Source organism: Rhinopithecus roxellana, chromosome 9, assembly GCF_007565055.1.
Source record: "Rhinopithecus roxellana isolate Shanxi Qingling chromosome 9, ASM756505v1, whole genome shotgun sequence".
Lineage (NCBI taxonomy): Eukaryota > Metazoa > Chordata > Mammalia > Primates > Cercopithecidae > Rhinopithecus > Rhinopithecus roxellana.
Window position 1 is genome coordinate 136,877,493 of NC_044557.1, and position 15,851 is coordinate 136,893,343.

General features: G+C 46.7%; 2 pseudogenes across 2 annotated transcripts; one reads left to right on the forward strand and one right to left on the reverse strand.

Moving 5' to 3' along the window:
- Positions 1–10,254: 10,254 nt before the first annotated feature.
- On the reverse strand, positions 10,255–10,936 carry LOC104659122 (annotated as a pseudogene). The gene has a single exon (XR_747550.2). The product of XR_747550.2 is annotated as a signal recognition particle 14 kDa protein-like (transcript).
- Positions 10,937–14,555: 3,619 nt separating this feature from the next.
- LOC115899732 lies at positions 14,556–15,237 on the forward strand (annotated as a pseudogene). Its single transcript, XR_004059347.1, has one exon. The product of XR_004059347.1 is annotated as a signal recognition particle 14 kDa protein-like (transcript).
- Positions 15,238–15,851: the final 614 nt, after the last annotated feature.

Sequence of the window (15,851 nt, forward strand, 5' to 3'; positions counted from 1 at the left end):
TGCATAAAAAAGACAGCTCCCATGTCGGGAGGCACCCCCGCGTTGGGTTCCCAGTACTTTAAGTAGCCCAGGTGGACAAGCCGCGGATGCAAACCCATCACCAGAATAACGGCTGCACGTGGCGAGTGCAGGGTGGCCACCACTCAGCCAGCTGGCGCGCTAAGCAAATCACACACGTGACGTCCAATCACTCAGGCTGGCACAGTCCCACATCGGCCCCAAGACATTCTGGATCACAATTCAGAGTAGTGATTGCGATCAGGGCCACACGTGGCTGAATGTATTTACAGGAGGACGCCACAGTGGACTGACGCCACAGCTGGATCTGGCTGGACTGAGAGCATTTCCACATGTACATTCTTACAACACCATTTGATTTGCGTTTATTAAACTTTTATGGTTTTTTCTGCTAATCTACTTTATGGGAGTGTTTTCTTCTTATGACTGCAGTGATACTTCAAGCTACAACTATCAATGTGTAAATTAGTTTGGAAGGGCCTATCATTAAACATTTCACAAGCAAGCAGTCAGAGCACTAACTGGAGGCTCTTTTCTTCTCTGAGCCAAACCTACCTTGACCAAAGAAAACGGCACACGGAGAGGGGCTGGATCTACGCGCCATTCCTAGGGAGCCTTGGGGAGCAGATATGGAGGGAGAGCCCTGGGTTAGGCACTGTGTACTCAAGAAAAGTCTATTGGGTAATGTAAGCACCAGACTTAAGAGATTAAGCAAACCATGAAAAGAAACCACTAACCACAGCTTCTCCAAAACAGAACTAAACTCCCTTTAGTTTGAATTGGAAAAGCAGAAGTGATGGTCAGGATTAAAAAAAAAAAAAAAGAACAAATATCTGAACACAGAGAATAATCAAGGGCCACTGTCTCTTCCTGTGTCAGTGGGAGCCTCGCATCTAAGCTGGATTTAGAAGGTTGCTACTTTGGACTGAAAGGTATCCCCAACCCTAGTTTGTAAGCAAGTGGAGCAGAATGCTTCAATTATTCAAGGTTTAGTGGTGACTCTGCAACTCTCACAACCATTTTAATTGGTGTGAATTTTAAAGTGATAATCTGTTGGTGGAGTATCTAACGGCTTAACCACGGGGTCACGTTGGAAAATTTTTCCAATTGCTTTTGTTTTTCCTACTGAAGATGCATTGAACGTTCTTGTAGTTTGCGTTGGCTGGTTTTGATGTTTGGTCCTGAGGAGGCCAAGTACCATAGAGGAGAATCTGAAACCTCAAGCCACTCGAGTGCTGTCTGGGGAGATGGAGACCCCAACCCAGGGCCACTGACGGACTCAGCAGGGGCGCAGGGCCGCCGACGCAACGGGCCACGATTTGCCGCTTACAAAAAAACATAAGCACACACCCCCAGGTGTGCACACAGCTCTGTACACTCTGTCCCTGTCAACACCAGCACACACCCAGGTGTGCACACACGCTCGTACACGCTCACGTCTGTCCATGCCAACACAGCACACACCGAGGTGTGCACACCGCTCTGTACAATCTGTCCCTGCCAATGCCAGCACACATCCCCAAGGTGTGCACACAACATTCCATACCGCTCACATCTGTCCCTGCCAAGCCAGCATACACCGCCACGGTGTGGACACACGCTTACACTCATCCCTCCCTGCCAATATGAGCACACATTCCCAGGGGTGCACACAGGCTCTGCACATACTATGTCTGTCCCTGCAGCCTGAGTCAAACAGTCACAGAGAGGCAGAGGAGGAGGAAGAAGGATGGATGGGCACTAAGGCCTGGGCCGGTTCCGCTCCCTACCTCGGGAGAGAACCCTCATGTGATCCTGCCATCACTCACCCTTCCCCTCCATCCTCCATCCTGTGGAGGACGACGCCCACTGCACAGAGCTGTGATGAGCATGAACAGAAGATGGCAGGAGCTCACGCCAAGGTGCTGAGCACGGGGCCTACGGAGTGCTTCTTTCTGTGTGGCTGACATCGTCAAACAAGAGGCTGACACGAGAATGTCACTCGCTGAGAAACTGAAAAGTGTGACCTAGGAGCCTGTGAAGGTCTAAGAACAAACCAACAAACCAAAGGTTTGTTGTTTCAAACACCATAGCCTGTTTTTTCTTTTTTTTTCATGCTCTACCTGGGGATCATTTAGTTAATTTCAAAGTAAGTCCAAGAAATACACAAATCACAGGACTGAGCATGGAGCATGTTTACTCATGTCTCCAGCCTTTAGGACACATTAAGGAAAGACATGATTCCAGGATTCCCATTAGAAAGGCTGCCCTGAGGCACCTGCGGGGCAGCAAAATGCCTGTGTGATGCTGCCCCCAAGCTGCTTGGATGAAGCAGAAGATTCCGGAGGTCTCTCTCTTCTGCTCTTGCCAGGAGAGAAGGTGGGGAGAAAAGGTGAAGAAGACAGGAAGAAGGGGGGGGAGAGCAGGGAGAGAGAGGGGAGAGGGAGGGAGAGAGGAAGGGGGAGGGAGGGATAGGGGAGGGAGGGAGGAGAGGGCATGTTCCATCCACCAAGGCAACTACACTGCAGAGAGATGGAGGGGGTGTTGCCTCTAGGACAGCAAGTTCAAGCTGTTTATAATTGTTAGCGTAAACAGTGACCAGCTGAGGACAGGGCTGTAATTGGAGCTGACAACGTTTTATTTTCATAGTTGATATTGGGGAATGGACCTAAAGCACCGTGCCCGCCCTTCACCAGATGGGCCTATGCTTCTCTATACTTGAGTCGATTTGACTAAATACCCGATATTGACTAGGAATTATCGTGTAGGATACCCCTTACCCCAGTAAAGTCAAACTCATGTTCTAAAGGCAATTTGTTCAAGGACTGGCTTCTAACTCTGGGTGGGAATGTAAGCTCAGTCAGTTCAATTCAAAAAGCATTTATCAAGAAACTCCTAGACCAAGAGCTATGTTGGACACTGGGTATGGGGTGATGGGGATATGAAGATGTGCAATTGAAATCGAGAAGCTCAAATGCTCTCATTTAATTCCCTAATGCAATTAAAAGCTTCAACTGATGACTGTAATGTGTAAATTCAATTTTTCTTTTATCCAGTTCTACCTAACACAGCATAATAATCACGAGGAATGATTCTGTGTTGGACTATTCAGTGGACAGAGAAGAGCATTCTGATGACGTGAGACACTGTCTCTTCCAGGGAGGCCGTGAGGGGCTGCACGGAGCACACGCGTGAAGATTCAGGAGATGAGCGTCAGGTGATGGGAGGGGCAAGGAGGCAGCACCAGAAAGATGCCTGCGGAGAGGCGCTGCAGCCAGGCTGGCGGAAGGTCAGGGAGTGGGTGCAGGCATCTCCCTCCAGCCGCACTTGGTTTTCATGAGGACGCTGGCAGGGAAGGGGATGACACCGAAATGCTGTGGCGCTGAGGGGAGGAGGGGAGGGACACAGGGCGAGGGGGGCCCCACCCTTCCGTCCCTGCCCCTAGGAACGCTGCCAAAATCAGCCCAACGGGGAGAAATGAGGTGGGGTGAAAGAGTGGACAGACTTGGCTCCGTGGAATTCACAGATTCCAGTCATTAAAAATCCCTTGTGAGTTTTCATCTCGAAAACTTTGCAAATGTACTAGGAACAAGAGGCAAAGATGAAGCCAACACAAATGGGCTCAAACCGCCGCCTTCTCTTCTCTCTTCATCCAAGACCCTCCCTGGGCCCTGAGTGCGAGAACCCGGAGCTACACAGCCCAAGGGCGCAGCCCTGACCAGAGGAGGGAGCAGCACGGCGGGGCCCCAGCACGTGGATGGCAGGCTGTGCTATGTCAGTCCCAGGACCCCAAACAGAGAAGGCTGGGGCTCCCAGCTGAAGTTTTGCTGTCTCCTCTGTCACCAAAGTCGAGAAGGACTGAGTGGGACCAACGCCGCACCTGGCGGCTCCGTGGTGGCCCGTGTGGTCCTCAGGCTGCGGGTGAGACCCTCTAGGGAAGCCCAGTGGCGAGAATCACAGCCACGAGTGCTCCAGTTGCCCCAAAACTCCAGCATAGCTGAGGAAGGCAGCGCCCGCTCAGATCCCCGTGCAGGCTTGTGTGGCACACTTGTGAGGCACACGGCACCAAAACATGGCATTGAAGTGGCTTTGTGGGTGTAGGAACACAAAGTGTGGTCTCGAGTGGCTCAGAAGTCACTCCCACCAGCCTGCAGGGCCCGGACGGCCCCTTTGGACGTGCTGGAGTCTCTCCAGGGCGGGCTCCAAAGTCCCAAGGATGAGGTGAGGTGAGCTCGTCTTGCTTGAGGAAGGCCCTGACAAGTATCCTGAACATGCAGGCACACAGCTGGCTGACTCATTGGAAGGGACCTGCTGAGCCACGAGCCAGGGCGGCTAGAGAGAACTCGACTAACACACGAACCCTGCCCAGGCGGCCCACCTGGGGCCCACGAGAAAACTACGGAAGCTGTGAAGACGAGGGGGTGCACGGGGCTGGGAGAATCCTGGGAGGAGCCGCACTGGGGACCAGGGGGGACGGGGGGCTGGGCCCCACAAGCAATTGGGGAGGCACTCGGTGCCCTGTAGACCCCTCTGCACCCACAGCTGCAGGCCGGCTGGCAACACGACCTTGTCTTCAGGGGCCCAGGAGCACGTGTGTTGGCAGAGCTGCCCTCCTGGAGCCGCACTACGGGTACCATCATTTAGAGGCAGGTACCTGATATCAACCATGACAATCAACCCTGCCACCCTGAATTACAGCCATGTCCTCAGCGGGTCACTCTTTATGGTGACAATCACAAAGAGCTTGAATCGCTGTCCCAAGAGGCAAACAAGCCTTCATTGTCAGCCGTAAGCCTCTGTGCAGCCCTCCACCAGCCGTTTCCCGTCGGGCAACATGAAGTCCCATGACGGTGACTCAGAGCCAGCCCAGTAGCTTCAGGCAGGAAAAATCACAGAAACTCAAACACATCCTAAAAATGGGCAGTTGCTGGGGGACTGTACTGGGCCTGGAGGGACATCCCTGAACTCTCTACCAGATGCCAGGGGAGCCCCAGCCCAGGTGAGAACCACAGATCCCATGGCGAATGAGGACAGCCTGTGGAAAGTGGGGCTGGAAGCTCTGTACAGCTTATAGGAAAGTTGGTTTCATTTCTGGGGTTTTGGTCACGCGATGGCTAGTCACGGTGTCCATCAGGAAGTGATTTGAGGACAGACTAGAGAGGGGCTGCCAAGACCAGCGGAGCGTTCGCTGCCTGTCCAAGGAAAAGAAAATAAGGTGGCGGATGTGACACTGGGGGGGGGGGGGGCAGCACAGAGCAAAGGAACTGGTGGAGACACAGGGCTGGCCCCGCCAGGGCTTTGAGCAGTACCCGGGGGCATCCTATTATTCTCCTCATGGCCCCAAGAGGCGGCTGTGAGGATCCCTCTCCTGAGGACGCTCCAGAGCCACACAGCGAGGATCCACAGAACCAAGATCCGGGCCAGCTCCAAAGCGGGTGAACTTGACCCCTCACCCATGGTCCTGAGACAGGGATCGGAGCCCCCTGGACACACAGACACAGGAACTGCAGGAAGGGGAAACGGATCCCGGACCAGTGGCAGGACCCAGGGTTTCAGCCCTCCAGGGCCAGGGACAGCCACTGCACAGGTGGACAACGGTGCTTTAACCCGCGCTGGGGGAAGGAGCCCTCACTCTCAGGGTGGAGGCCGCAGCTCCATGGGCCGGCCCTCCTGCTGGACCCGCCTGAGCCACACAGGATGCTGAGGTGCCCCAACGTTGGGGTGTCTCAAGCCACTCAGCTGAGATCGTGGTGCTTTCTGTAACCACCCTCGTTTCTTATGGATAGATCTGGACTCCATCCTTTGCAATGTGTGGGGTTCTAGGAAGAGGCTGGCCAGCCGGGAAGTGTCCTGGGCTACTGTTCCAGTGATGACGAATTGGCTCCCCACAAGGGCCGCCTGTTCACACAGTGACCCCCGGGGACCACGCCTGCACCCACCTTGCTGAAGATAATTCACTTCTCATCCGTGAAAGAATAAGCTAGACTAACCAATTTCACACTCACTTCCAACTTGAACAAATTGTGTTAGGAAATCAAAGACAAGGCTTGACCACGTCACAAACCAGGAAGCAAAACCCGAGACTAAGGAACGAGGCCACCTTCGCAGTTCCGAGCTTTACTGGTTGTCTTTTCTGGTCTGTTTTTCTTTTGGTTTAAATAATTAAAGATCCTCGTTGACAAGAAAAAAAATCTCTATGAAACTAAAAAAGTGGTTCTAATTAAACATTTAAACATTCTTCCATATGCTTTAAACAGTTGAAATTACAGCTCTACTTACTGTTAAGTACTTCAACAAATGAAAGTGGTAGTATACTGACTGGCAATTATAAAAAATAAGGCTACATATTCATGGCACATGAATAATTAATAAGAACTGTTTGATTTCATTCAGACACAGGGATTCTGTGCTAATAGGCTCTCAATGTCTTGAAATAATGCTGAAATTTTAAAATTACTTTGCCCTTAAACGTGTCCCCAAAGTGAAGCACAGCGGCGCTGTTAGTTAATCCATGCTTGTAAGACATATCAATAGTTAACCGCTCAGCACGCCCGCCAATATCACAATCATCATAACAAACTTACAACAAAACCCCCTCCCCATCATCTCAGGCCTTCCCCTACAAATTCACTTTTGCCAAACCCAAAAACAAAAGCCTTAACATTCACCCGGCCAGAGCTTGCATTGTCATCTTTAGCTATGCACAACTCCAACTGCCATTCCCTCAATAATAAAAAAATTACTTCACCTACCACTCTGAGCCCATTCCCCTCTCTTTTCCCAAATACTTACGCACACCAATCTCACGTCCTTACCACCACAACCCCAAAGACAGTACTCCACAAACTACATGCTTTCCCGTTTATGTAGCTTAATATATTCAAAGCAAGACACTGAAAATGCCTAGACGGGTCTACACACCCCATGAACAATAGTGTTTGGTCCTGCTTTATGAGCTCTTGGCAAGATTACACATGCAAGCATCCCTACTCCAGTGAAGACACCCTATAAGTCACAGTGACTAAGAGAGTAAGTATCAAGCACGTGCAAGGCAGCTCAAAACATTTGCTCAGCCACAACCCCACGGGAGACAGCAGTGACAAATCTTTAGCAAGAAACGAAAGTTTAACTAAGCTATGCATATCTAGGGTTGGTTAATTTCGTCGCAGCCACCGCGGCCATACTATTAACCCGAGCTAACAGACACCAGCGTAAGAGTGTTTTAGATCTAAACACAAAAGCTAAACTCATCTAAATTGTAAAACCTTAGCTGATGTAAAATAAACTATGAAAGTGGCTTTAAAGCTTCTGAACACACAAAGCTAAGACTCACACTGGGATTAGATACCCCCATATGCTTAGCCTTAAACTTCAATAGTTTAAAACAACAAAACTACTCGCCAGAACACTACAAGCAACAGCTTAAAACTCAAAGGACTTGGCGGTGCTTCACATCCCCCTAGAGGAGCCTGTTCTATAACCGATAAACCCCGATCCACCTCACCATCCCTCGCTCAGCCTGTATACCGCCATCTTCAGCAAACCTAACAAAGGCTACAAAGTAAGCACAAACGCCCACACAAAAACGTTAGCTCAGGTGTAGCTATGATGAGATGGGAAAAATGGGCTACATTTTCTACCCCAGAAAATTCTACAAAACTTTTATGAAATCTAAAAGTCCAAGGAGGATTTAGTAGTAATTAAGAATAGAGTGCTGAATTGAATTAGGCCATGAAGCACGCACACAGCCCGTCGCTCTCCTCAAAATGTTTAAGGACTAACTTAACAAACACCCCTGACATTTATACAGAGGAGAGAAAGTCGTAACATGGTAAGTGACTGGAAAGTGCACTTGGATAAAACAAGGCATAGCTCAATATAAAGCATCCGGCTTACACCCAGAAGATATCAATATTACTTGATTGCCCTGAGCCAACACTGGCCCAAAAATCCAATTAATACTATTACTAAATTAGCTATACCAAACCATTTACATATACAAAAGTATAGCGATAGAAATTTTACCTAGGCGCTAGAGACATAGTACCGCAAGGGAAAGATGAAAAAAAAAAACCAAGCACAAAATAGCAAGGACTCCTCCGATCGATACCTTTTTTGCATAATGAATTAACTAGAGACCATTTCGCAAAGAGAACTAAAGCCAAATTCCCCGAAACCAGACGAGCTACCCAATAACAGCTAAAAGAGCACACCCATCTATGTGGCAAAATAGTGGGAAGATTTTTGGGTAGAGGTGACAAGCCTACCGAGCCTGGTGATAGCTGATTATCCAAGATAGAATCTTAGTTCAACCTTAAGTTTACCCACAGAACTACATAATCCCACTGTAAACTTAACTGCTAGTCTAAAGAGGGACAGCTCTTTAGACACTAGGAAAAACCTTGCATAGAGAGTAAAAAATTTAACTTCCATAGTTGGCCCAAAAGCAGCCATCAATTAAGAAAGCGTTCAAGCTCAACATCAACTACTTAAAAAATCCCAAAGATCTCATAGAACTCCTCACATCACATTGGATTAATCTATTACACCATAGAAGCAATCATGTTAGTTTGAGTAACATGAACATCTTCTCCACCACATAAGCCTAAATCAGACCAAAATACTTCACCGATGCTTAACAGCCCAATATTAATAAATATAAACAAGCCAGTATTATTTGTACTGTTAATCCAACACAGGCATGCACTTAAGGAAAGGTTAAAAAAAGTAAAAGGAACTCAGCAAGCCTAGCCCCGCCTGTTTACCAAAACATCACCTCTAGCATTACCAGTATTAGAGGCACTGCCTGCCAAGTGACACATGTTTAACGGCCGCGGTACCCTGACCGTGCAAAGGTAGCATAATCACTTGTTCTTTAAACAGGGACTTTCATGAATGGCAACACGAGGTTTCAACTGTCTCTTACTTTCAACCAGTGAAATTGACCTGCCCGTGAAGAGGCGGGCATAAAACAATAAGACGAGAAGACCCTATGGAGCTTTAATTTACTAATGCAGCCAAAAAAACACATAAATCCACGGACTCAAACTACTACGCCCCCATTAAAAATTTTGGTTGTGGTGACCTCGGCGATGGGGGTCCGACAGCCGCCGGGGGGCGTGGCGTGGCGGCGGCTGGGGGCCCACAAGTAGGTGTACACTGCCTGTGGTATTCCGAGTAATAATATAGTTATTACACATCAATGATCGATTTTCATAATTGTCAATGGTACTAATAATAGGATACCATTGTTAATTTTCATTATTTTAAGTACGTGATTATGCAATCTTAGTATTAATTATTAATATTAATGTCATTGAACAATATTGTTATTCCCTAATACTAATCATTATTTTCTTACCCGCATCACTTTGTATTGATTTAAGTAACATTCATGTCGTATATCATTATTTGAATATTCATGGTGGTATTAATATTAATTACCATTCCAAATCGTTAACATTTTAATCCACCATAAATTTTTACGAAGTTTATTGTGATCATTAATATCGAGTATTAGTATTAATATTTAATATAGTTATTAATATTAATAATTAATAGATTGTTGCTGATATCCACCAGGGAGAGGATGATACTAATTTAAACATCACAAAAGGTGTACACTCACCCAATGATTTTGCTTCAAATTTCCGTCCAAGGAGGGAATATAGACAGGCAATATTGCTGGGAGTAGACACACACCTGGGATAATGTAATTAATCTTCAGGAGGAAGATTGCGATATGACTCCCAATATAGACTTGGCGTGGCGGCGGCTGGGGACCCCAGATCGCGGGGGGCGGGTCCCACCAAAGTTGGGAAGCCTCCGTGTCTGAAATTCACATGTGGCTCAAATAAGAATCATCCCTGGGGATACCCCAAAGTTTAAATATGGTATCCCCTGTGATATTATGAGGAATGACTGTACATAAAACAGGTTGTCTTCCTTTAACTCTGAAAATCATATTATCTTGCCTAAATTCTCCATAATGCATTGCTCTGCTGTATCCTATAGTGGACATAGGTTTCCTGACCAATGAGCACTAAAATTAAATGTGTGCAATTCCCCTATGTTCTTACGAAAATGGAAATCCCCGAATTCCACCAGTTAGAATAACATGACAGAATGTTAGATTTTTGGAATACGTAAGTTTTCTGTAAGGTTATTAGGTATTGATTCCATTTTATTAATAGATATAAATATATTTAGATGATCTATTCTCCTGTGTTTTAGTCTTAATAGATTGTGTCTTTTTTGTTTTTTTGATAAACAGACACGTTTAATGATAGCTTGCTCTTCACAGAGATGTCTACAGAGACTTTTAATCTATAATCCAGGAGAATATAACCATGCAACACAGACCAATTAGCCAAATGCAAAATAAACTAGATTCTTACAACTACCCTATAAACACTGCAACTGTTCTTTCCAAAAGGACCCTAATCTTATGTGAAAACACCTACTGTGGGGGAACCAGAAACCTAGCTATGTGGCCAAAAGGAAAAAATAGCAATTCAGTGGTTAATTGGTGAAAGCAGGAAATTTGTGCCCTTTACTGTGCTGCTGTTGCTGCTGTTGCTGCTGGTGTTGCTGTTGTTGCTGTTGTTGCTGCAGCTGCTTTGGTCTTCTTGGTTTTGTTCTTTTTGTCTCTCTTCTTCAGCCCATCCATGTTAGCTCTCAGTAGGTTTGAATAAGCCATCTGAAACTTATTCACTTCCTTGGAGCTCACCACAGTGCTGATCTTCTTTTTCCCATCGGTAGCTCTTAACAGACACTTGTTGTCTGCGGGCTCAAAGCCCTCCACAGTACCTTTCTTTGGAATGGGTTTGGTTTGGCCGTCATACTTCTTCAAGGTGATATAGACGCTGCCCTACGTCCGGCACTTCTGGAAAAGTCTGGTCAGCTCCGTCAGGAACTGCTCGCTCTCCAACAACACCATCGCGGCGATGCTGGCTCGACTCACTCCGCTTAGATTGTCTTTTAATTCATCCAGTTGGTCTAAGTTACCAAGTTTGTGGGTTATGGAGATTGTAATATTCTTTATTATTTCATCATCCATGGGCTCTCTAATATAAAGATCTCTTTTAATTCTTATGTTATTAGGTTGGTGCCAAAGTAATTGTGGTTTTGGACCATGAATTTTAAATTTTTATAACTAGGTTGCAACACATCTTTATTAATCAAAATAGAACCCATTACAACGGGCGGGGCACAGTGGCTCACGCCCGTAATCCCAGCACTTTGGGAGGCTGAAGCAGGCGGATCAGGAGGTCAGGAGTTTGAGACCAGCCTGACCAACATGGTGAAATCCTGTCTCTACTAAAAAGACAAGAAGTAGCCGGGCGTGGTGGCATGTGCCTGTAATCCCAGCTACTCAAGAGGCTGAGGCAGGAGAATCTCTTGAACCCAGGGGGCAGAGGTTGCATAAAAATGAAGGTCCTCTCTTGTCTGCCACTAATTGCCTGTGTGATTTTTGGCAAATATTTAGTACTCGGGCCCAATTCTGCTTCCTTATAAGGCTCCTTCCAGCTCTGAAATTTTGTAATTCTGGTTTCTACTCAAAGCTTCACTTTCCAACTCCCCACACTTGGCTGTTCTAAAACGTTTGTTTTGCCTCCTGATTTTACTTTCCATGCCTTTTTTGTTCTCCTCCACTTCTCATTACTATCCCATAGCCTTTTGGATTTAAGCCCTTCTAGAAAAGTTCCTCCTTTCTCAGCAATTATTTTTCAGCTTCCGTTGTCTCTGAAAAAAATATTACAAATGGTCGATTTTATCTTGGAAAGAAGATCCAGAATGTGTTGGCTTCCTGTTTTGTTGGTGAAATGTCTAGAGCTGGGAGATTGGACTTGGGTCAGGATTCCCCACTAAACCTTCCATGAGATAGCTTCAGAGCTGCTGGGCGGGCCGCTATTTCTCTCTCTCTGCTCTGCTTTATTAAACTCAATTAATTTTAAATATGCAGGATAGGCCAGATGTGGTGGCTCCAGCCTGTAATCCCAGCACTTCGGGAGGCCATGGCAGGTGGATCACGAGCTCAGCAGACTGAGAATAGCCTGACCAACAAGATAAAACTCCGTCTCTACTAAAAATACAAACTTTAGCGGGATGTGGTGGTGCGCAACTATACTCCCAGCCACTCAGGAGGCAGGGCAGGAGAATTGACTGGAAAGTGGAGGCAGAGGTTGCAGTGAGTTGAGATCCCGCAAGTGCTCTCCAGCCTGGGTGACAGAGCTTGACTCTGTCTCTCTCTCTTTTTCTCTCTCTCTCTATATATAAAAGAAAATATAAATATATATATTCAGGATAAGGGCATATCTAATTTATCTGCTTTTACGGCCCAGTATGAACGTTTACATGGAAGCCGGAAATGAAACTTCCCGTTTTTCATCAGCTTGTAGTCCCAAGCTGATGGTGACCCCAGCAGCCACCACGCCACGCCACCCGGGGGATGGGGGCCCCCGATCGCCGGGGGGTGAGGCACCACTCCCGATCCGGGCCCAGAGCACCTGCCACGCCACGCCCCCCGGCGGCTGGGGGACGCCACGCCACGCCACCAGCCACTACCATGCCACGCCCATTAGGCTGGGGGGCGTGGCGTGGCGGCTGCTGGGGGACCGGATGGGGGCGTGGGCCCCCACCCCCCGGCGATCGGGGGCCCCCAACCGCCGGGGGGCGTGGCGTGGCGGCTGCTGAGGGCCACGGATTGCTGGGGGTGGGTCCCCCACACCCCGGCTATCGGAGGCACCCGGCCACCCGGCCGCGTGGAACGGCGGCCGCTGGGGACCAGGATCGCCGGAAGCTGGGTCCCACCCCCGGCCATCGGGGCCCCCATGCGCCGCCGGGGGCGTGGCGCGGCGGCTGCTGGGGGCCCGGATAGGGGGGAGTGGGTCCTCCATCCCCCGGCTACCGGGGGCCGCCCGCCGCCGGGGGGCGTGGTGTGGCGGCGGTTGCGGGCCGCGGATCGCAGGGGGAGTGGGTCTCCCAGCCCCCGGCGAACAGGAGCCGCCAGCCGCAGGGGAGCGGGGCGTGGCGGCGGATGGGGAGCTCCGGGTACGTGTACACTGCCTGTGGTATTAAGAGTAATAACATGGTTGTTACACATCAATGATCGATTTTAATAATTCTCAATGGTACTAATAATAGGATACCATTGTTAATTATAGAGAATTATTTTAAGGACCTGATTATGCACGCTTAGTATCAATTATTAATATTAATGTCATTGAACAATATTATTAGTCCCTAATACTAATCATTATTTCTTACCAGCATCACTTTGTATTGATTTAAGTACTATTCATGGCGGATATAATTATTTGATTATTAATGGTGATGTTAATATTAATTACCATTCCAAATCGTTAACATTTTAATCCACTATCAATTTTGAGGCAGTTTATTGTGATCATTAATATCGATTATTAGTATTAATATTTATTATATTTATTAATATTAATAATAAATAGACTTACTCCTGATATCCACCGGGGAGAGGATGATATTACTTTAAACACACATCTGGCCTATCCTGCATATTTAAAATTAATTGAGTTTAATGAAGCAGAGCAGAGAGAGAGAAATAGCTGCCCGCCCAGCAGCTCTGAAGCTATCTCATGGAAGGTTTAGTGGGGAATCCTGACCCAAGTCCCATCTCCCAGCTCTAGACATTTCACCAACAAAACAGGAAGCCAACACATTCTGGATTGTCTTTCCAAGATAAAATCTACCATTTGTAATATTTTTTTTCAGAGACAACGGAAGCTGAAAAAGAATTGCTGAGAAAGGAGGAACTTTTCTAGAAGGGCTTAAATCCAAAAGGCTATGGGATAGTAATGAGAAGTGGAGGAGAACAAAAAAGGCATGGAAAGTAAAATCAGGAGGCAAAACAAACGTTTTAGAACAGCCAAGTGTGGGGAGTTGGAAAGTGAAGCTTTGAGTAGAAACCAGAGTTACAAAATTTCAGAGCTGGAAGGAGCCTTATAAGGAAGCAGAATTGGGCCCGAGGACTAAATATTTGCCAAAAATCACACAGGCAATTAGTGGCAGACAAGAGAGGACCTTCATTTTTATGCAACCTCTGCCCCCTGGGTTCAAGAGATTCTCCTGCCTCAGCCTCTTGAGTAGCTGGGATTACAGGCACATGCCACCACGCCCAGCTACTTCTTGTCTTTTTAGTAGAGACAGGATTTCACCATGTTGGTCAGGCTGGTCTCAAACTCCTGACCTCCTGATCCGCCTGCTTCAGCCTCCCAAAGTGCTGGGATTACGGGCGTGAGCCACTGTGCCCCGCCTGTTGTAATGGGTTCTATTTTGATTAATAAAGATGTGTTGCAACCTAGTTATAAAAATTTAAAATTCATGGTCCAAAACCACAATTACTTTGGCACCAACCTAATAACATAAGAATTAAAAGAGATCTTTATATTAGAGAGCCCATGGATGATGAAATAATAAAGAATATTACAATCTCCATAACCCACAAACTTGGTAACTTAGACCAACTGGATGAATTAAAAGACAATCTAAGCGGAGTGAGTCGAGCCAGCATCGCCGCGATGGTGTTGTTGGAGAGCGAGCAGTTCCTGACGGAGCTGACCAGACTTTTCCAGAAGTGCCGGACGTAGGGCAGCGTCTATATCACCTTGAAGAAGTATGACGGCCAAACCAAACCCATTCCAAAGAAAGGTACTGTGGAGGGCTTTGAGCCCGCAGACAACAAGTGTCTGTTAAGAGCTACCGATGGGAAAAAGAAGATCAGCACTGTGGTGAGCTCCAAGGAAGTGAATAAGTTTCAGATGGCTTATTCAAACCTACTGAGAGCTAACATGGATGGGCTGAAGAAGAGAGACAAAAAGAACAAAACCAAGAAGACCAAAGCAGCTGCAGCAACAACAGCAACAACAGCGACACCAGCAGCAACAGCAGCAACAGCAGCACAGTAAAGGGCACAAATTTCCTGCTTTCACCAATTAACCACTGAATTGCTATTTTTTCCTTTTGGCCACATAGCTAGGTTTCTGGTTCCCCCACAGTAGGTGTTTTCACATAAGATTAGGGTCCTTTTGGAAAGAACAGTTGCAGTGTTTATAGGGTAGTTGTAAGAATCTAGTTTATTTTGCATTTGGCTAATTGGTCTGTGTTGCATGGTTATATTCTCCTGGATTATAGATTAAAAGTCTCTGTAGACATCTCTGTGAAGAGCAAGCTATCATTAAACGTGTCTGTTTATCAAAAAAACAAAAAAGACACAATCTATTAAGACTAAAACACAGGAGAATAGATCATCTAAATATATTTATATCTATTAATAAAATGGAATCAATACCTAATAACCTTACAGAAAACTTACGTATTCCCAAAATCTGACATTCTGTCATGTTATTCTAACTGGTGGAATTCGGGGATTTCCATTTTCGTAAGAACATAGGGGAATTGCACACATTTAATTTTAGTGCTCATTGGTCAGGAAACCTATGTCCCCTATGGGATACTGCAGAGCAATGCGTTATGGAGAATTTAGGCAAGATAATATGATTTTCAGAGTTAAAGGAAGACAACCTGTTTTATGTACAGTCATTCCTCATAATATCACAGGGGATACCATATTTAAACTTTGGGGTATCCCCAGGGATGATTCTTATTTGACCCACATGTGAATTTCAGACACGGAGGCTTCCCAACTTTGGTGGCTTTCAACAAATGTGGAAGTTAATCACAACCTATTTTGTGGAGGCATAAATTTCAATGAGCACTCACTTGACCTTTTATTTTAAATATTATTTTTATAAACTTTGCATTTCCAATTAGGTGAAATTTTAAACCTGTTTCAGTTCTTATCCACTTTTTTTTTT